This window comes from Protopterus annectens, chromosome 14.part0 (assembly GCF_019279795.1).
Source record: "Protopterus annectens isolate FY-2018-M chromosome 14.part0, PAN1.0, whole genome shotgun sequence".
NCBI classification, from domain to species: domain Eukaryota; kingdom Metazoa; phylum Chordata; order Ceratodontiformes; family Protopteridae; genus Protopterus; species Protopterus annectens.
In genome coordinates this window covers 706,319,297-706,342,111 of record NC_056748.1, presented here as the reverse complement: position 1 = coordinate 706,342,111, position 22,815 = coordinate 706,319,297, and the positions used below count along the sequence as shown (strand labels likewise).

Below are 22,815 nucleotides of genomic sequence, written 5' to 3'. Positions count from 1 at the left end.
TGGTCTCACTACCTTCTTGTAGACCTTCCCTTTCACTCTTACAGGTACTCGTCTGTCACAAATCACTCCCGATACTCTTCTCCACCCACTCCATCCTGCCTGTACTCTCTTCTTCACCTCTCTTCCACACTCACCGTTACTCTGAACTATTGACCCCAAGTATTTAAACTCATCCACCTTCACCAGCTCTACTCCCTGCATCCTCACCATTCTTCTATCCTCCCTCTCATTCACACACATATAGTCTGTCTTAGTCCTGCTGACCTTCATTCCTCTTCTCTCTAGAGCATATCTCCATCTCTCCAGGGTCTCCTCCACCTGTTCCCTACTCTCACTACAGATCACAATGTCATCTACAAACATCATAGTCCATGGGGACTCCTGTCTGATCTCGTCTGTCAACCTGTCCATCACCATTGCAAATAAGAAAGGGCTCAGAGCTGATCCTTGATGTAACCCCACCTCCACCTTAAACGCATCCGTCACTCCCACCGCAGATCTCACCACTGTCACACTACCCTCATACATATCCTGTACCACTCTTACATACTTCTCTGACACTCCTGACTTCCTCATTCAATACCACAACTCCTCTCTAGGCACCCTGTCATATGCTTTCTCTAAGTCTACAAAAACACAATGCAACTCCTTCTGACATTCTCTGTATTTCTCCATCAACACTCTCAGAGCAAACATCGCATCTGTAGTGATCTTTCCCGGCATGAAACCATACTAGTGTTCACTAATCATCACGTCCCTTCTTAACCTTGCTTCCACTACTCTTTCCCATAACTTCATGCTGTGACTGATCAATTTAATCCCTCTGTAGTTACTACAGCTCTGCACATCACCCTTATTCTTAAAAATCGGTACCAAAACACTTTTTCTCCATTCCTCAGACATCCTGTCACTTTCCAAGATTTCATTAAACAATCTGGCTAAAAACTCCACTGTCATTTCACCTAAACACCTCCATGCTTCCACAGATATGTCATCTGTACCAACAGCCTTTCCATTCTTCATTCTCTTCATAGCTATCCTTACTTCCTCCTTGCTAATCCATTGTACTTCATGATTCACTATCCCTACATCATCCAACCTTCTCTCCCTCTCATTCATCAGCCCCTCAAAGTACTCCTTCCATCTGCTCAACACACTCTCCTCGCTTGTGAGTACATTTCCCTCATTATCCTTTATCACCTTTACCTGCTGCAAATCTTTCCTAGCTCGGTCCCTCTCTCTAGCCAATCGGTACAGGTCCTTTTCTCCCTCCTTAGTGTCCTACCTTTCATACAACTCTTCATATGCCTTATCCTTAGCCTTTACCACTAATATCAAATTAATTAATAATAATCTCCACAAACAGATGCTAGTGTATCAACTGAGATGAGGCATTGCTTATTTTAGTAATGTCCCAAAGGAGTTCCACAAACTGTCTGTATTCATTCTACCTCCCTTGTCTAGCCATATCAGAGATATGTGGCATTTCATGGGAAAATGTAAACACCTACCAAATACTGATAAATTTTCCTTTTGATTTGGTAATAAATGTACTCATATCATTCAAAAGTTACCTGCAAAGCAGTTATTTTCAAGCAGAGACTCGATAAGTTGATGGTGGACTACACTTAAATTCTTCCATAGCAAAGATATGCTGTTTGGATGAAGATAGTTGAACAAGAACAGGTGTGACTTCATAAATGCTCTCAGTAAAAGCATTATATCATTACCTCCTTTGAGGTTATAAGTAATTTTAACTACACCTACAACCTTTTTGATTAAAACTAACTTTATGCAGGCTCCAAGATGTAATTCAATGAACTTAGAAGTTTCTAATTTTAGACTATTTCCATTTTCTGTTTGTTCCTGTGGATCTAATGACAAAGAAATTGGCCACAATATCATCTGAAGAAAAAAAACACCTACTTTATTACTAGGCCCTATTAAAGGGACCTCATTCTGTTCCTCTTCGACAGTAAAGCTTGCTGCAGCTTAAACAAGTTAGCCTGCTTCATCACATGTATTAATCATAAAATTATTTTCTGTTCTATCCCTAGAATTTTTATAAGGCAGTCTAAAGATCTGATATGTTCTATCAGACCCAAGAAGACTTCAGTTAGGAATTGCTCAACCATATTTTACTATTGATGCTGAAAAAGCCTTAAGCCATAGTGACAAAATGTTAGTGGTACATTTCATCAGCAAATTTGCAGCTCTCCAAATGGGTCTACTTTAAAGGATCGCCGAATCCTGACAACATTGATCAGCCAGAACCGTGCAACCTAACCCTGGGAAGTGAACCACTTGGCCACCATGGTGAACCTTACTCTTTCCCCACTGTAGTGTGATCTCAGAGAAGGAATATTTAGTTAGGGGGTGTGGGGGAGGGTGAAGTCCCCCACTTTAATGGGTTTTACTTGCTGCGTTGTTTTTTTTTGTCTTGGTGGCCAAGTGGTTCACTTCCCAGGATTAGGTTTTGCGGATCTGTGTACGATATTTTCAGGATTCGGCAATGTTGTGTTAATAATATGGTCTTTGATGATGTGGCATTTCAATCCTTTGAAGTAGACCCCTCCAAACCCACCTTCATATCCAAGACCATTATTAAAGAGTTCCTACTACCCCTGAACATTTTTACATTCTGTGCTTAGTGTCATAATTTTTTATTTGTATGTTCTTCTGGCCTTTAAACTGACAAACAGTAACAACTTACATAATGCATGTAGTATAGATCAGCTGATATCACAAGTTTTATCTTGTTTAGTATACTATGGATCATGTTTTCAGCCAATCAGCATCCAGATCGATCATGATAAAATTTCTGATAACTCTTGAGGAATGAGACACAACTGAACATAACAAAACTGCAGATAATTTTGTATACACCAGTATACTAGCATTCCATGTTCTAACTGTTATATACAAGGTTTTTAAAATAAATATCTCCAGAACCACACATTTAATGCAAATTGGGTGTGAAACAATATGACTGACTTTTATACTTAAACGAACAGCAAATGTATACTATCTTCAAGAGACCTTTATATCAATAAAGGCATTAAAACCACACTCCTGCAAATATATATTAAAGTAAAACTGTTGACTACCTAAATGATGACGTTTCAGGAAGTTTCACCTATGCTTGTCCACCTTTCAGTAAGTTTCATCTCTGCTTGTCCACCATTTAAAGCCATGTATGGAACCAGGTGCTGGGATCTAAGTATAGTTACCCAACATTTAGAAACTGCCACTTTAAATACAAGTTAAATAATTGGGAAAATGTTAAAGAGCAGATGTAATGAAAAAATTCAGGTGTAGCCTTACACAGAGGAGAGAGCTACTGATTTAAGTAGCAATGTCTCTGTCCTATAGACTAAACAAACTTGTATTGATTTACAGAAAATAATTACAATAAATAAATAAATAACAGTAACTAGAGAAATAAATTGTCTTTTCATGCCCATGAAACATTTTGCATTTTATAAAATAGTTGCAGTGTGATATTGCTGTGTTACATTTTATGCAGCTAATTTCATGCCTTAATTTTCAAGGGCAGTGCAAAAAGAGGGAGGAAAAACAAACAAAAAATAAACATTAATGCAAACTCTTAACTAAAATAGCACAAAACCCTTAAAATGATAAAGCACTATTTTACTTATGGGTTCCCTTGCAAATTTTAACTCTAGCACTCATTGGTAAAGGGTACCTGTCAAATCTTCAAACGCTCAAAATTCCGAACGTTACATGGTCGAGACCAAACATTCAAAATTTTGAGTGCTCGAAGATAGACTTTCAATGGCACCATACAGTGCAGATAGGGAGAATTTCCCTTTTCTGCACTGAAGTGCAGTCTCGGAATTGGTATATTTAAGTAGGGGGGTGTGGGGGTGCAGGGCTTAAAGTGTTTTTTTCTGTGGTTTCTTTTTTTTTTTATGTTCGAACATCCAAATGTCGAACATTTGGTCTCGACCATGTAATGTTCGACATTTTGGATGTTCGAATGTTTAACATAGACCCTTGGTAAATACTGTAGAATTCACAACACTAGAAATCATTGTAGCAATAACCGATGGCTGAGTGTGGTATATTGAAGATTTACCCATGGCTGGTGTGGTTTAATCATGAGGGCATAGCCCGTGTGATTAAACAAAAGCAACTATGGAAAAATCTTCAATATATCACATCCAGGAGTTGGTTATTGCTATTATACAATGACACTATTTAAGAAAAAATGACTTACTTTTCTTAAATAATATCTTTGTATAATGGCCCATGGTGTTCTTCTGTGTTGTTTCCAGATTCTGTCCTTTGATGATATACTGCACATGGGTATGGGGGTTGCGCTCCCAGACTTACACTGTACATCACTGTTTAACAAGAAAGCAATGATGAAAGCATGATCTCTGTTGCTTTTTTTTTTTGAAAGAAAAAAAAATTGTAACCTCCTGAAAGTTTAGAGGAACGAGAGAGACAGGAGAAAATACTAGGAAAATCAGGTTTGTTTTACTTTTGTTGAACGCACCTGATTTTCCTTGTCTTTTTCTCTGGTCTCGTACATACCTCTTGATCTTTTATTTGAAAAAATGTGGACAAAACATTAATAAAGGTGGAATAAGTATGCATTGTCTGAAGGAAAGAAAGTCAGAAACTGAAATGCCTGTCATTATTTAATGACTTTGCTCCTCATTGATTTGTCGGAAAAAACCCCAAATTTTATGAGAAACAAAGTCACTAAATAACGACACACTTTTTAGATTCAGAGTCTTACCCTCAGATTAAGTCTTGTCTAAGAGATAGCAACTAAAAAAATAAGTCTGGCCGCTCAGTGATACTTTAGCAGCTGGACTTCTGCTGTTGGTATATGCTCGATTTACAATGGACACACAGGTTGGGCTGACCAATCAGCGTGCTCTTTTTTGAATATTAATGGCCAGTCATTGTATAATATGAAATAACTAACAGCTACACTCCTAGTAACTCTGACTTGTGGAATGTCACAGGCTACACACATTCTTACATTCTAGACCATTATTTAAATATTAGCTTTAAAAGCATAAGACAAACAAAGGTTAATATCTTGTGAACAGTAGATGTTATTAAAAAGGTATTAATGACAATGATATCAGTAAATGCTGTAATATATTATACATGCATAATTCATACAATTCCAATATTACATTTGTCTCAAATGAGTCAAAAACAATATTTCATATCTTGGAAACAGTGCAACCTAGACCAATAGTGTTAGGTCACTTTTGTTTATCCAAACTTGTGCTTTCCCACTCAGAAAATTATCTTCTAAGTGCTTGTTTTGCAAGCATTTATAAAAATATGATAAATTATGCTTACTTGTATGATTAATGACATAGCACTGAATATCTCTTAAGATATACAACTTACAGTGCATATATGAAAGACTGATGTCTTTAGCATCATTTAAGGTTTCACCTGATGTTATGCACTGCTTTGTAAGTCACCTGATTTACATATGAAAAGACTGCACACTTTCATAACTACTAACAAACATTTAGCAATCTCTCCAGCATAGTATACACAATTAGTGACAATCTAGTTTTTGTCTACAACTGTGATGTTTCACTCCATGCTCATCAATTTTCTTGGTTCTGAAAATATGTATATGAAAATATAAATAAATGATAAACAGTGATTCGTATCTCTACTGCAGAACATCCCTGATTAACAACCTTAGCACCGTTGTTACCTTTACAGTGTCCTTTCTTAAGCTTCCTACCAGTAATTGGTACGCTACTTAGTTAAAAAAACTAGCCCCCACAAAATATCAGGGTGCCAGAAGGACCTATGAATGTTAAATGGAAGCATAACAAGGATGCTATAGATCTGAATGAGTGAAGGCATGAATGTTTGATAATATGTCCAGCTTAATAATTAAGTAAAGGAGGGAGCTGTTTTACATCTAATGTCCTTGCTCACATTTACTGTGTATCTAGGTTTAGTGTGGTACTTTACTGCTTTATTGTGCTCCAGTCATGGCCTTAAATGTAATGCAAAAAATGCATTTTCATCCCTTTTGGCAAGGATGATGTTCCTGCAAACTACTACATCAGTATCAGTACCCTAAGCACACAATCAGTGGTAAGAGATCTGGGCACACAGGTTGGCAGTAATCTTAACTTCGATCACCATGTCTCCAGAGTGGTAAGAAGGAGGGAATTTTATACTGCTCATCTCATAAGTAAGGGCATTGCCAACAGGAAAAAAAGAGGTTATAACCCCCCTGTACAATTCCTTCATCAGGCCAATAATAGAGTACAACGCTCCCTTTGGTATGTTCCTTTCCAAACACCTGCAGCAATTGGATAGACCATAAAGGTTTCTTACAAAGAAAATTTAGGGTCTTCAAGATCTGCCTTATGCAGACATATTGAAATCATTGTCACTTTACTCTGTGTTTTATAGACTGCCTTGCAAGTAGAACAATCTCTGACCCAGCTTTAAATGAAATGATGCACATTCGCAAGTCAAATGGCACACGGGTCACTCGCTCAAAGGACCTTAACCGGGTATGTGATATCAGCAAAACTTGCTAGAGAAACAGATTTGTCTCACAGAGGTTGCCCCACTTTTGGAAAAAGCTTTCTATTCATGTTAAACAAAGCCCCTTGTTCACCCTATTTAAGCATAATTTGGATGACTGGATGGGTAACAAGAAATTCACCCTGGGGGTTCCACCTGTGTCCCTCTTGGACAGGAGCAATAGGTGCTGATTTTAGTGTCTACTTGAACCAGACACCCTTGGGAACACAGGTTGAACTTGGCTAGGCTTGTAAGGGCCCTGGAGCCATTAGCCTAGTAACCTCCTATGATCCTATGATGATCCTATGATCCATTTAGTCTTGTGAAATTATGTGCTGAAGTTATAATGCATAGTGAATATGCTCTTCTTCTCCTGTGGAGAGGCAATTCATATCTGGTTTTCCTTGCATGAGGAGTGACAGTGCTTCAGCAGGGATCTACCAAAACTTACAAACAGTTAAAATTGTGACTCTTGACTTATGTCATTTTCACAAGGTTCCTGTGTAGTTTTGTGCTCCCTTTGCAGTTGTAAATACACAATGACTCAACAGACTACAATACATTTTACCATGTGTGAATGATGTTCTTTAAGTAAAAACTCTGCTGTGATGTGGATGATCCCAGCTGCCTGTTAGACTGTGTGTGTGCAGTATGGTTTCACATTTAGATGCTGTCTGGACCCGTTTGTACCTTGTAGTGTAGCTCTGAGTTCAACTTGATTAAATTTTATGCTTAGAATGTACTGCTGTTTTTCACAATTATGTTGATTAATTCTGTTATTTCACTTTGGGTGGCAGATCTGTAAATGTTACATAACATACAACTCGAAGTGCTTAGTGAAACAAGTTTGTGATTATTAGCTGACCCCTTCCGCGATTGCTTAAGGAATATTACAAATATGTTGTGGAGGGTCGATGCTACACACACCACAGCAACCCACGCTATACTATTTTTGTACTCCCAAGTTGATGTAGCACAAAGGGAGGGAATTCTTCCTTTACATGCTTTCAGACTATTTGCAGTTGCAGTAAAAAAGAATTAGAAAAAGCAATACTAGATCTGAAACAGTGAGATGTCAAACCATTACCTAGTATTAGTAATGCTGTAATTTATTTAAAAAAATAACATTATTCATATGGAAAAACAGGGCTGTCTAAATAACTTTATGAGGCACATGGCTATGAAATAAAAATGCCCTGGAGGTAATTTTATTTTATATTCTAACCAGTGACTAGCTTCCTGTCACACACTAAGCATAACTCAGTTTCAGATTTAGCCTTTAAGCAGCTGTGTTTGAGACTTAGCAATTGTAATCGACGTGTTTTAGCTGTACATTATCAGCTAAATAAAGGAGTGTTTCACCTTCTTGCTAAGACAAATGATAATTGATAAATTTAAGGCTGCTGTACAGGTCTGTTTCCCTTTCTCTTCCCACTCAAAAGCCACTGCAAGCCCCAGTCTAGAGTTCTGATCTCACAACAGCTGATGAAACATGAAAATCTTGTTACACATTTTAGGTCCTTTGACTATGACTTGTTACTTAGCATTATAGCTAAACAATATAATGCAAAAATAGTTTACTAGATTCAGAAGACTGTGTGTTCCTCTGCTATTTTGTGTGCATACATGTATGTTTGCATGTATGTTTATAGAACATATGGCAATTTTTATTCTGGGCATAAGAAAAAAGCAAGCCGTTAGGTTAAGTACAACACACAGCTTACCCAGAAGGTAGGAAAACAGGCAGACTAGGTAGATCAAACAGGAGTGCTCTTACTTGTTGAAAATGAGATTGTCTCCCCTTCCCCATAAGTGATCAACACCAGAGGATGTTTATACCAGTAAAAGGGGGCAGGAACCCCCCCACAACAAAGTGAATCAGGGGAACCATATAAAATACAGCGATGTACCATTTTGGTCTGGGAACTTGACAAACTGAACTTTTGATGAGTTTGCCCTCAATAATTAGGACATCTCCTCGATAAACAATCCTTAACTGCTGTCCCATTTAATTTTTTAGAGTAGGAAACAATACATGGGATATGAACAGAAGAAAACTCAGACTCACAAACCAATGCTATATGCTGAGACTGTGTAATTACCTAGGATACATGAATATTTTAGGATACATTATAACAACTCAACTACTGTTCATCCTGTATGCAGACCTTATAACTAATTTTCTACTTCATGTATGCCTGTGTAAAAGTACTTATATGTGCTCTACTCCTCAGTTGTATGTCTATATGTACATTATTTCACTGGTATTACTCTACAATTGTATGCCTGTAGTTTCTTCTCTAGTCTTTTGCATATCATTGATTGCAACTAGTGTATATTGTTATGCTTATTGTTTCTTCTGCTTAAATGTTTGTATATTTTTGGGTATTTTCCTACTCAGAGTCCCTTCTGAAAAGGGTCCAGCATAATAGGGTTAACTCACTTATCAATATAGAAATAGAAAATAAACAAAACTGGTTCTAAAAATGAACCCGACTGGAAGCATTTAGTCATAATATATCATTCTTTGGTCAACATCTGTTTAGGCAACAAAATTTAGTTGACAACACAGTTGGTCGGCATGTGTGGAAGACTGACAATCTCTAAGGAGGGCAATATTCTTGTTCCCTGGGGATTGTGTGAGCTCAGAGTTAGTATACATAATTAGCAGGCATTCCCCAACATGGGGGGGGGGGGTGCAGGAGCTTGCCCCTCACCAAAATATGTTTTATTTTATTTTTTTAACATTGTTTTGAATGCATTGAAATTTTTGCTTGGAACATTTTGTGGACAATCTTGTGACTGTCACCATTTGCATCATTCATTCTTTTTAATTAGAGCTATATATCTATACACACACACACACACACACACACAGATTTTATATATATATATATATATATATATATATATATATATATATAGATCTACTTCACAAGCTTGAAGTTTCAAAACCTTGAACTGCAAATGGTTGAGTCCATAAGACTGACGTTTTGGAACTTCGAAATTGTAATAAATAAAGAAAAACACTTTTTTTTTACGTTTTTGCTGGGGGACAAGCTCCCTGCACCCACCACACCGCCTGCTAAATAAATACATACACCAACTCCAAAATTCACACTACAGTGAGGAAAATGGTAAATTTCCCCGTTCTGTGGTGTACAGCGATCTCCATTCAAAACGTTTGAAGTTTCAAAACTTCGATCTTATGGTCTCAACCTTTTGCAGTTTGAAGTTTTGAAACTTCTAGCTTGTGAAGGGAATCCATGTAACCAAGCACCGTTTAAAATGCACTTATGGCACTAGTGATGCTGTGTCTACAGCGGCTGCCACAGGCTCTTTTATAAGATTCACCTGGTTACATTATCAGAATTTATCGGAGGATGTCAAAGCTGATATCCTGAATGCTCCCATGGTTAAAGAAGTGCTTTTTGGTCCTTCCTCTACTGAGGCCCTCAAAAGGCTTGATGAAAGGGGAGAGTTAAATTAGGAGGAATCAAACTTTGTACCTTGTATCCGTTAGGTTAAGATCTTAACCTTTATCCCAACCCTCCCCCCATTCTATACCTGGCCTTAACCGTCCAGTACTATATCATCCAGTAAATTATTCTTTATACCTCTCCATCAGCATTGGACTAACATGACTATCACTAGGGAAACTCACTACTACAAAGATGGTCTATTCCAGGCATTTCTACTCAAGCTTACTAGTACATTCTCTGTGCACTATCCTAGGGTGAGGATTTAAGTCCCTTCTGTGCTCAACCTTCTGGCTCTTTCTAACCACAGTACATGTTGAGCCACTCACATAATTGCTACGACATGCTCATGATTGGATGGTTGTTTGCACTAAGTAACAGAGGTGTTCCTTCTTACAGTTTTGCAGCATCTTGGCTCTTAAATTAAGTTGTGCTTAGCACAGGAATATAAAATCTTGCTGCTTTGCTGTATTTAGAGATAAAAAACATTACTCATATATCGTGTAACAATTGCTTTGTTTGCAGGCACCAAAAGACTCTTCAGATTTTGTATGTGGTGCTACTTTATGCATCACCAGCCATTGTACTCCCATCAGATTTTCAGGCTGTTTTGACAGCACTTCATAAACTGTATTTTAGACTGTAATGTACATGTTCTTTCTCTTCTTGTATGCTTACCTGCAAGTGTCAATAATTCAAGACCATTTTTATTTTTGGTTTGTATCTTCTGACAATAACAGATGGGGTCTTGTTCAAAGATCAGTATATAACTGCACTGAAGTGGTAACAAAACTGTGTATCCTTCATAATCTATAGAAACTGAATCCAACACGTTTTGAGGACTAATGTTTTTGGGCATAGAGAACCTAGAACAATATTCTCAACAGTCATTAATGTACACTATCGGGGTGGGGAGCATAATATAATCTCAGAAGAACTTTAGAAATGCACCCTTTAACAACATCTTTTTTTTCCTTAGGAAACAAATAGCATTTCTTAGATCGTAAATGTTTCATTTCAATCATCACTCAAGCTGAACACCCAATCAAAGCCACTCCAGGTATGCAGTGAACACTACGTGAAGCCTAGAGAAAAAGCGTATCTATTTTTGCAGGCTGATCTGAAAACATGACACACTGGCAATAATGTTGCTTTTAGTTTTGCTTTACTTGTAAGATTTCTCCATCAATTTCAGATAACGTGCATTTCCAGTGAAGAGGACTTTTTTATGAATGCAGTCATTACATTCCTAGTTGTCATCACATATATCTATATTGGTTAGAATAAGAACATGCAATAGGTAATATACAGAAATTGGTTATTATTTTTATTTTCATTATATACTTTTGCCCTTCTTTCCGAAATAATGTCTTTCCTTTCCCAGTGGAGTGTGCCCCCTGTACAGTACATGAGTGGACCAGAGGAATATCACACTAAAAAAACTCTGCCTTAATTCTTCCTAAAGATCTCATCTCATTCTCCCATTGACCTCTCTAAACTATAAAACAAATCATTAGGGATGCAATCAAACAAGGGGGGTTATCCAGTAAATCATCTTGAAACTAGACAGCTTGGATTGCAGTTCCCCTGTAAAACTCACCCAGAACTGATAGCTTAGTACACAAACATGACACGTGTACTCGAACCAGTACAGTTAACAGCAAAACAGTATTTTTAAAGGGTGGCAAAGCATCCCACATCCCTATGTGATAGGAATCCCCCCCCCCACACTCCTACTTTATTATTTTCAACTCAAGGTCTCTGCACATTAGAGAAGGTGTAATCACTAACAAACATGAAAAAAACAGTTGTTACAATGTTTATGAGATTCCTCTTTTCCTACAGGGCTGCAAGCTGAGAAAATGCAAATACACTGTGACCAGTTAGACATCATGTTCATATGAAATTAGCAAACACTCCTTCATGAAAATAAGTGTTAGCAGGAACAGTGACTTTAACATTTCAGTCTTAAGCAGGTGATCTGGGTCCCAGCAAGAGGCATTGGCTTCATTTACTTGGAACTCTCACTGTTATTTTTCCTGTTAAGTCTTCCTTTAACCACCTCAGGGTAAGGTTGTGAGAAGCAACTCCGAAGAATATTTATCAAGGCCATGAATTTCCCTCATACTGCTTAAACAGCAGTAGTTTTATTGTCTTCTTATAATATCGGTTGCGAGCAAAGATGTAGGGTCCCTTTAAAAGGAAATTTTATTCTTTCTTCTTGCTGTGTCCTCAAAAGGGTCATTAAGTTGTGTTGTAAGTATGCATCAAAGACAGGGAACCAAACACAACACTATATTCTCATATTTGATCTTGTGTGTCTTTCGGAGTAAAATGTGAAGGGCATGTCTAAGTGCAAACTTCCAAAGAAGCTGCTCATACATTCCATGAAATACAGGAGCCCAAACCACTGCCTTTATTTTTATACTGGTGCAACTGTAATATTCTTAGTGCTTTAAATTAAAAAGTAATAAAGGCATCGTGTGGTTGCAACGTAGCCTTGAGTCCACACATAAATTTGACAGCAATATACTTCTGAAGATATGCGGAAATTAATGTCATTTCTGAGCTAGACAATTAAATATCTGCTGTAGATTTACAATCTCTCAAAAATGCTTACTGGACAAAAAAGGCACTGGAACCCAGATATGATGTAATACCATTTTAATGGACTAATAGAGAATTGTAATTACTCCAGCTTTCTGGCTAGAAGAAAAAAAATAGCAAACTGGGCATTCTGAAAAAACAAGCCATTTAATAAAATATGTAATCATAAACCACAATTAAGTTTATCTAAACCTCTAAATCTATGGGTCTACAACCTCCCTTGAAGAAATACATTAAATAATCTTTCCCGATGGGAGAGTGTAGCTAGTAGTAAGACCTGTTATATACCCCCTCTAACTTATGCATAACAGGCACCCACATTACCTCAACTACCACATGTTTTATTTGTACCTCTTGGCATAAAGTAAGGGAATCTGTGGAATTCTGTATTAAAGTGCACATTGGAACAACAGCGTGGACTATCTTTTCTAAATACTATGGTACTCAAAATCATAAATTTCATTATATTACACTGCCCACTCATTCTCCTACCCAGGTGTACTACTTAGGATAAGGGTGAGACCTGTCCAGAAAAATCAACATCCAAACAGCCATGAGGGTGATTGTGAACCTCACCTGTGTCCCTACATCCACTCGCTACACCACAGAGGTGAGCACCCCATCTCACAGCCAGATGCATTTAGTTTACCTACCAAACATCCATAGACAATTTTACCTATCTACCTTGGCCATGATCATTGGCACTCCATCCTATTAGCTAGGCGAGACTGTCTTATCCCCCTGACCAAAACCCAAAGGCATCCTTTATATCTAGTTCCGGCTGCTAAGTCTTCCTGCAGTCAGCAGCCTACATCATTCCGGGATCGGGCCATGGAGACATTGTTTTCTCCTGCCATAACTTCCCTGTCCCTAATAATGACATGGGTACTACATCACCACAGGGAACCCAGTGACACACACACATACACAGGCACACACACACACACACACACACACACACACACACACACACACACACACACACACACACACACACACACACACCTGACATCACTGGTTTTGGATTCCAAGCCTATACCCCTTGTCAATGTCTCCCATGCAAGCCTTCACTGATGCTACAGTATTCCCAGACTGGGAACCACTTCTCCTTTCTATCAGAATGGGTAATTCAGTTCTGCTGCTTAGTCTTATACTCCCACACAGCCTGCATGGCACCCACCCCTCCCAGCTCAAATCCATGCCCACTCAGTCCACATCCACACCCACCCAGCTCGTAAAACACCAACCCCCACCCAGTCCGCATGGCAGCCACCCCCACCCAGCTTTTATATCACCCAAACCACTGTTAGTGAAGGCTTTATCCATCTGTGCCACAGAGTTGGCTGATGAGCTATTGAATTTGATTAATATAACTTTTACTATCAACACAAGTTTTTTTCCCTTAGACTACACTTTGCACACACTGACTAGCCCAGTCACTATCACTGAGTGTCTTTAATAGTGTTACTGTTAGATTTAACTATAGTCTGTTTATGTTTTCATGCATACTTGCAATTTTTTATGCCATGTACTATTGCTTTGTTGTAGCTTTTTTCCTTGGGTATCCATTGAAAAATAGATTTCATCCAGCTACACCACCTGAGTTACCAAAAGTGAATGTACAAATTATGGAAATGAAATATGTTTTTACAATGCATCAGGCATAAATGGGATAGTAGTACTATAGAATGCTTTTCCTTAGAAGTAGAAATGACAATTGGTAATTGCAAAGTCCACAGGATTTGCATCCATAATTTACTTCCCCAAAGACAAGTTGTTTCTGATGCAGTATATTCCAGAAACTAAACAATATGAACCCCTTCCTTTTTATCCTACGCCATGATTACTGCAAATGTAAAATATATTTTCAAACAATCTGGCAGACATAAACTGATTGTTACAGAATGACATTCCTTAATTTTGTTGCACTCTTTAAGCTGCACGTTTTTGCCACTGATAATTTGCCCGATTTGCTTTTGAGTTCTTGGCTAATTAACTGAAAATGCCATTTCTTGGTGCACTGATAGAATTTGTTATATTGATTGACAACTCTAGTCCATGACTCAAGATGGTACAGACACGAGTGTTCGACCTAAGATTGAGCACAAGTCCTATAAAGCTCATCAAATTTCATTAAGATACAGTATGTAAACCAAGAATCTGTAATCGCATATTTTGACATTCTCACTATATCTGAAACCTATTATTTTGCCATCTACTCTGAGAAAGGTTGCTGTGCAAACTAAAGTGGAATACAAGGGAGATAAAGTTGCATAATTTTCAATTTGTATCTGAGTAAATGATCCTCATATTGTCCAGCTGGCCTTAGGGACTGATGAGTGTGAAGGTTTCTTGGCTGAGGACCTTGCAGGTCCAGACAAATATTTTACTATTAGCAGTAGCAGCAGCTCCATGTGGTATCAGGGGCCCTAAATGATGGGTCTGCATCATCTCTTCATGTTATATAACCTAATTCTTGAGATTTTCATCATTAACTGGAATTATAACTGATCTTCCCATTGTCGTCCATGTAAAAGGGTTAGTATAAAGTGGATAAGATTGCAACAAGTCAGTCACAAGTGAATGAGTTGTAACTTATTTATTGCTTTTCTTTATTAGAATGCTTTTTATTGAAACTGGCTTTGTGGCTCTGTTGCTCTATCCCTGTATGGTTTTGTCATGCTCATGTGAGACAGCAGAAAATATTACAAGCTTCTCGCTGGTGAGGGACGCACCCACAAAGATGTGACACAAGCACAGAGGGACAGAGTGGGATGGGTTGGAGGGTTGTTGGGTTGGGAGGGTGGCCTAGTGGTTAAGGTGCTAACCTTGCAAACACAAGGTACAGGGTTTGAGTCTCACAAGGGATAACTGGCTAGGCTTAAAATGACTCGCAAGGGCAGTTAGTCTAATACTAATCTATGAACATATGCACTGTACTACAAGCATGCACGCCCATGTACATATGCGTGCACGTGCACACACACACACACACACACAATCTTGCATCTCTCTACATCATTTACGCACTGTAACTGTGTCTGGTCATACACCACTTTCCTACTCCACACATACATGTCATTGAAAGAAAAGCACAGATAAAGAAATGCTTAGTTAAGTTCTAGTGTAAGTGTGGAATACTGACATCACTCAAAACAGGAAGGGCACAGCTGCTGTTTTGGTAACACCACTGTCTCTTTAGTTATACATGCATCCAGACATATATTTTATTTTTGTAGGGAGAACAGATTTTTCTGCTTCTACTACTTTATGCTTGTGATAAGTCAAAAGACATGACAGTATTCTGTAACTGCAGTGGCAAGCCAGCCTTATTCCATTATGTTCCATTATGTGTGCATCTGGTTTCAGAGAGCCAGATAAGCCATACACCATTTTGGATGCTCAAAGTAGGACTTTTTTATGGAAATACAAAATTCTGCAGAGTGAATAACATCCAGCATAAAGAACAGGACTTCAACTTTATTTTGTTACCAAAACAAAGGTATATTCATTGCAGGATATGCTACTTTTTATTGAGTAAAAACTTTGCAAAAGAACCATAGACAAGCTGATTACTGAAAAGCATTCAAGGTTGGTTTTGCTGATTTCTGCTACTACTTCTGGTACCACATCACCACAATCAGCAAAACCAACCTTGAATGCATTTCTGAAATCATTATGTCTGTGTTTATTTTGCAAAGTTTTCACTGTTTTTATTTTTTTTACTTTTTAGAGCGACTCAATAAAAAGCATTCTTTTTTAAAAAAAAAACTTTTTTATTTATATTTTAATTTATTTTACTAAATGCCATCTGTGCTACATTGCTAGCATTTCTCCTGTTAAGGAAAGGGAAGGCAAGGACTGTTAATCAAGTGCCACTTTTCTTATGCAGTTTATTTATCACAAAAGTCATTTCCTAGCCAGAAATAGGTTTTGGTCATTATTAAGCATGTGCATAAATCAAAAAAGGTCAGGGTGTCTAGGCAAAGTGAGAAGGGGATAGAGAATTAAGGCTAGAAAGCATAGAGAAAGTCAAGACTGAAGCAAAATAAAGTCAATGTTTCAAGTGGATGTCATATCTGATTTCTAAAATATCTTCTTTTTACATTTTAGGTTCATAGGTTAGTTCTAGGCTAACTGCCCTTGTGAGCCATTTTAAGCCTAGCCAGTTACCCCATGTGAGAATCACACCCTGCACCTTGTGTCTGTAAGGTGAACATCTTAACCATTATGTCAACCTCCCACCCCTGCCTTTGCCTTTTAGACTTTTTTTTTGCACTGATACTGTTGTGTTTAAGTAACCACACTCAGGGCTGGTTCCAGCACTAGGTGATCTAAGTAGCTGCCCAGAGATCTGTGCTGGCTGGGGGTCTCTGGCCACAACATTAATTTTACAAAAGGAGAAATGTTTCCTGCACTAGGTACTAAAAAAGTGCAAGCATTTCATTTATTTCCTATATCCAATGAGAGAAGCACCATAGATTTGAGTTTTCTCAGTGAGTGCCACACATTGCATTTATTTCCTTGATCCATTACAGAGAGAAAGCACCCAAGATTTGAGTTTTCTTAGTGAGTGTCATGTCTGGATCCAGAGAAGCATGAAAGTTTTCAGTCACGCATACAAACTCTTAAAAGGAACTTTTTGAGCAACTAGTTCTCAACCAGAATGAATAATGGATTCCAGAACAGGATTTTTGTAGAAGCTGCAGCTGGTCAGGCAGAATTAGTGATTGCAAGGTATTTTTGTGACAGGACCTCAATTGCCAAATTAGGTGCATGCATGCGTGTGTGTGTGTGTCTGTGTGTGTGTGTAATCCCCCATTAGCAGAGTTGTATAGTTAAGTGATTTACACATGGTCACTTAGACTCAAACACTGCCCCTGTGCTATGGCAGGAAAGAATCTAATCATCCAGACCAACTGCCAAGATTCCTGTATCTTATTTGTTTCTTTATCTGTTGGGGTAAATCACTGATAATTACACTCTGTTGTCAATAACAGGAGGAGAGTTTTATAGTTATGCCATTCATAAAATACATGTTGATGCAAAACCTGTTGTTTTGTTAAATAATTTAAGTGATTTAGAATAGTCTGCTCTCATCTGTTCCCAGTTCCGCAGAACATCTTTGATTTTGCCTCATACAATTTGGGATAGGCTCTTCAGTGTTTCTCAGGACTGCAACCCTAGTAACTAACTGATTTGTTATGGCTTAAAATGGAAATGAATTGTGGTAAACAGGAGCATCGTCATATGAGTCATGGTTTTTGGATATGATCTTTGGTTTCCTTATGCTGCTGAATGTTGACAGTGTTGATTATTTAGCTGAGAATACATCTGACAGCATGAAATCTGAATATTTTAACTATGAATACATTTTTATTTAGATTGCTTTTTTGTCACACGTGAAATGCAATGTATTAAGGCTCTAAGTCTGTCTAGCCCTTACTGCAGATGTGTAAGGCTATGAGCTGTTAAATAACTGCTTCCTGTAGTTTGCAGTTTGATTCCCTCGTCCTTCATTTGTTTTCTATGTGACTCTGCCATGTTCCTAGGTTCATAGGTATATACTAGGCTAACAACCACTAGGATCCTTAAAAGCCTAGCCGTGCAACTCAAATGTGACCCACAAATTTGATTTATATTTGATTTACAGGGGGTAATTTACTGACTGGGGTTGGGGATGGGGTTGGGAGGGTGGCCTAATGGTTAAGGTGTTTGCCTTACAAACACAAGGTGCAGGGTTTGAGTCTCACAAGGGATAATTGGCTAGGCTTAAAATGGCTCACAAGGGCAGTTAGTTTAGTACTAATCTATGAACCTATAATCTATGAATCTATGACTGCCTATGTCCAGAGATGTGGGAGCCAGACCAGGGGTGAATTTCCAATTACCCATCCATCGGTCCAAGTTGCACTTAAATAGGGATAAGGAGGAACTCTGCTTCACATGGATGGGGAGCCTGTTCCAGAGAATGGGAATTCCCTGAGAAACAAATCTGTCTCCAGCATGTCCTATTTATGTTGCAAGCAAAATTTAGGTTTTTAATCTAGTAGTTCTGATACTGTTTGTTTTCAGGATGTGCAAAAGATTCATCACAACAGGTTCCAGGGATGCCTTTTATGCCAGGCAAAGATCACCTCCCAGAAGTGTGTGTGATACTGAGTAATGAGACAGGGCTTTGAGGTGATCAGTGTAGGACGCTGTCCTCACTCACTGTACTTTTTTTGTAAGAAACCTTTGTGGACATTCCAGTTGCTGCATGTGTCAGGTCAGGTACATACTGAAGGGGGCATTATACTCTACAATGGGTAGGGTGAGGGGTAAGTCCAGTGCTAGGATGACCTTTCTGAACCTAGATGCCATGTCCTTATTATAAGCCGAGCAACAAAGAAGGATTTTCTTACAATCTTGGAACACATATTGGTTGAAGGCTAGGTTACTATCTACATGAGTTCCCAGATCCCTGTCTAATAAATCAAATTTTATGGGTGTTTTATTGATGATATAGTTACCCAGGGTGGCCAGCATCCCAAAAGGCGTTATAAGGCATTTATTGGCGTTGAGTTTTAAGCCATGGCTTTGGCACCAAGCACCTTCCTGAAGGGTGTTTTCACTTTGGGGGGATTCAATGACTGCTCCTAGTTTGTCATCATCTGTGATCTTGGTTAGCCGAGGCCTTTGATATTGGCTTCAACATCTCAGAAGTAAATGCTAAAGGGGAATGGGCCTAGTACAGAGCCCTGGGGGACCCACTGGTGACTGGCTTCATTGTGGAGGTGACCTCACTGATTCTAACCTCCTGCGTCCTACCAGTGAATCAGCTTTCTAGCCAGCTTGTTGGAGGGTGTGGAGGGTGGGTTAAGGTGTTTGCCTTTACAACACACACAGCAGGGTTTGAGTCTCACTCAAGGGATATTGGCTGGGCTTGGATGGCTCACAAGGGGCAGTTAGCTTAGTACTAATCTATGAATCTATAAGGGGGTTTATACCTAGTTTCATGTTTGTTGATAATGCCCAAATGGGGTATTGTATAAAATGCTTTAGCCAGATCTAGTTAGTCAGTATGCACAGTTTTTTTCCCTTCATCCATTGCCTTATTGACCTTTTCAAAGAAGTCCATCAGATTCAGTAAGCATAACCTGGGATTGGATGGATCAAGTGTCTGAAAGTCTCCTATGTCCTAGTTGATAATTTCCATAACACTTTTTTTCCATGGCTTTGCAAATAAGACTAGTCAGATTAATGTATCTGTAGTTTCCAGGAGCTGTTGCGGTACTCTCTTATGAAGGGGGAATGACTATTGCACTCCTCCATTCACACAGCATAAAGCCTGTAATTAAATAATGACTCCAGAGGTGCTGATAAGTCATATTTTAGATTGTTCAGGAGGCATCCTGGGATGTTATCAGGGTCCATTGAGGCTGTGTTGTTGGGTTAAGTGAGCACAGCCAGTACAGGCTCTGTCAATGTGGCACCATTAACCACCAGTCCAGCACACTGAAGTTTCTGACATAACTGAAGAAGGCTGTATGTGGTTATCTTTCACCTGGGAGGCTATTTTAACCTCAAAGTTGGCTTTGATTGACTAATTAGCCCTCTTAGTTGCCTACTTAGTTTGATGACAGAGTTTTTATCTATTTGGGAATTACCCTTCCTAATTTTGCCATATATATTTTTTTCCTTTTGTTATATATCCTGTTTAATTTGGGATGCAACCAGGATCCATGATGTTTTGTTGCTGGGCTTATTCCTGGGCTTACTTTTGGTAGGTACAGCAGGCTCTATGTAGCATGGCTGTACAGAGTTTCTGAGAAAAATTCAGCACAGGCTGCTGCGTTCTTGGGCTTTGGAGGGGCATTGCTTTTTGAAAAATCATCATTTAACAAAAGGTAATCTGCCTTGGAATAGTTCCTAAATGTTATTGGTTTTAATGGGATTACAGAATTGATTTTGATTTCAAAGGAGACAGCTTTATGGTCAGACCTAACCAAAGAGGATGAGACATTTGGAGGCGTGCAGCATTCCTCAATATTTGTGAGCAAGAAGTCCAGTATATTGGAGCCTTTAGTGGGCGTATTCACTATTTGGCCAAGGGTGTTTGTATTTACAAAGTCCAGGAATCTCTGTGCCTGCTGATTTGTATTGTAGGAATCCCAGTTTACAGAGGGATAATTAAGGTCTCCCATGAGTTAGGGGTTAGGTTGGATGTTAAGTGTCTCCATTAGGTCCAAGTATGCACTGTGAGCTTCTTGGGACATGGAGTGTGAACTATAGCTGGGTTGAATATGGTACAGGATTTTGGCTGTGGCAATCTGTATGTGGAGGAACTCTAGCACATCAGCCTGTTTAACCACTCTAGAGGTATGCTTGTTGTTGATATATGTTTAGGAGCCTCCACGTTTAGCCCTTGTCTATGCAGCCATTGGTCTAAAAGCGGAGAAGGCACTGAAACCTTGCACTGTTGGGGTACTCTCTGCCACTTTAAACCATGTCTCGGTAACTGCACAGATGTCTATATTCTTGACTGTGAGGAGGTCTTGGATGGAGTGAATTTTTTTTTATTTAGGCTCTTGGCATTGAGCAGTAACACTTTGAGGTTCAGATGAGTTGATTTTACTATGTTGGTAGGTCTGTCAATCTGATATTGACTAAAAACGGCACTGTGGGGGTGGATAAAGTTTTGGCCAGTATTCAAAAACCTAGATGTGAAAGGTGCAGACTATCCCTAACAAAGATATGTGGTCTGTTAACCATAGTATACAGGTTGTGGCTTTAGGCACCTTTTTAGTATGCATTCCATTAGTTTGTATTTTCATACTAGAAGCACTACGAGGAATGACTCTGCCCTACCCATTATTTTTATTCTCACATCTCAGCATCTTTGAGGTGCCTCACCCGGTATCTCCTCGATCACTCTGAGGTCCCAGTTCATTTTCTTTGTCTGCTGGCCCAGAGATTGGTCTTGATGATGAATCTCCAGTTTTAGCATTCCACAGCATGAGTCTTTGGGTGATGAATCTATCTGCTCAACACGTCTTCTTAGAATATGGGAATGTAGTTTTAAGTCCTTCCCTTGTGGCTCTGATTGGAGCAGATTTTTTGAGGGCAAAACATATACATTATCTTGTTTTGACATGGCATTGTATGTTAGGCAAAGGGTCACCTCTGATGAGCAGCTGATGCTTTTGTAGATAGAGGGTTCTTTCAGTCAAGCCAAGCATGATTGAGATTTTGAGTTGTGGCTGTCTTGATATTATTTTGAATCCGGCCTCTCAGGGTGAGAGATGGGTCAGATGGTATCTCCAAATGGAGTCTATAGGATAATCATTGTCAGATGAGAATGAGTAAAGAGGTACTCTATAACCCTACTTACTAATGTGAAAGGGTCATGAGGCATAAATATGAAGTAGGAGGTTCTAAATCCTCCTTCTTCCCTGCGATGGGTGAAATAGTCTTGAACTAACTGGATTGACTATCCATTCCCCAGCTCCTTGATACCTTGCTCAGTGGATTGCTCCTATGATTTTGGGTAATTTTGTTTTTCTTCGGACTTGCTGTTTCCTGTTTCCTGTTTTAACCTTGTTTTCTGGCTTGACCAGATGAAGTTTTTTTATTTTTTTCAGGGCCACCTACTTCTGTGATCTCTGTGTCAGCTGTCCATTTTTGTGTTTGTACTACTGAAGTCACTTGTCTGCTTTCACTGTTTCTACCCAGGCTTGCTGTGTTTGTTCAGCTTCCAGAGTGTTTAGCTGCCAGGCAACTCCTGTGAGGACTGAGCCCTGTGGGAGACAGTTCTGACACTCTGTTGAGTCTGACATGTAGCCTCTGCTGATGGGTGAACATTTAAGCTGATGAGTTTTTATTTTATTACCTAGTGTAAGCCAGTACCTTTGATATTTGTGCACTTTCGGTAGGCTGTATGTATGCTTGAGTTTTTTGTTAGTCATTTTGGTATGTATGATCTAATTTTTCCACCAGTTGGCTTTGGCAACTGTTTGAAAAAAGTCAACCAAAAATTAAATTGATTTTCTTTCTTTGAAATTCTCCACTGTTTAAAATCATGATCTGCATTTGACCAAAGTCAAACTTTATTGGATCCAATTAATGACTTTGTCCAAGGCTTTCCATTAGTTGGCTTGGGTTATATGGGGTGTAATTACCAGAATTAGGTTTG

At 38.8% G+C, this 22,815-nt stretch overlaps 1 long non-coding RNA gene across 2 annotated transcripts in view; it reads left to right on the top strand.

The window, feature by feature from the left end:
- The window catches only part of LOC122789185, a 1,666,093-nt gene that overhangs the window by 1,148,246 nt on the left and 495,032 nt on the right, over positions 1-22,815 (top strand). Inside the window, exon 3 of one of the 2 annotated variants that reach the window (XR_006362787.1) lies at positions 11,014-11,083. The exons of the other annotated variant lie outside the window; for it this stretch is intronic. This is a non-coding gene — a long non-coding RNA (uncharacterized LOC122789185). Of the gene's footprint in view, positions 1-11,013; positions 11,084-22,815 lie in introns of those variants that run through there. 2 annotated transcript variants of the gene reach the window in all.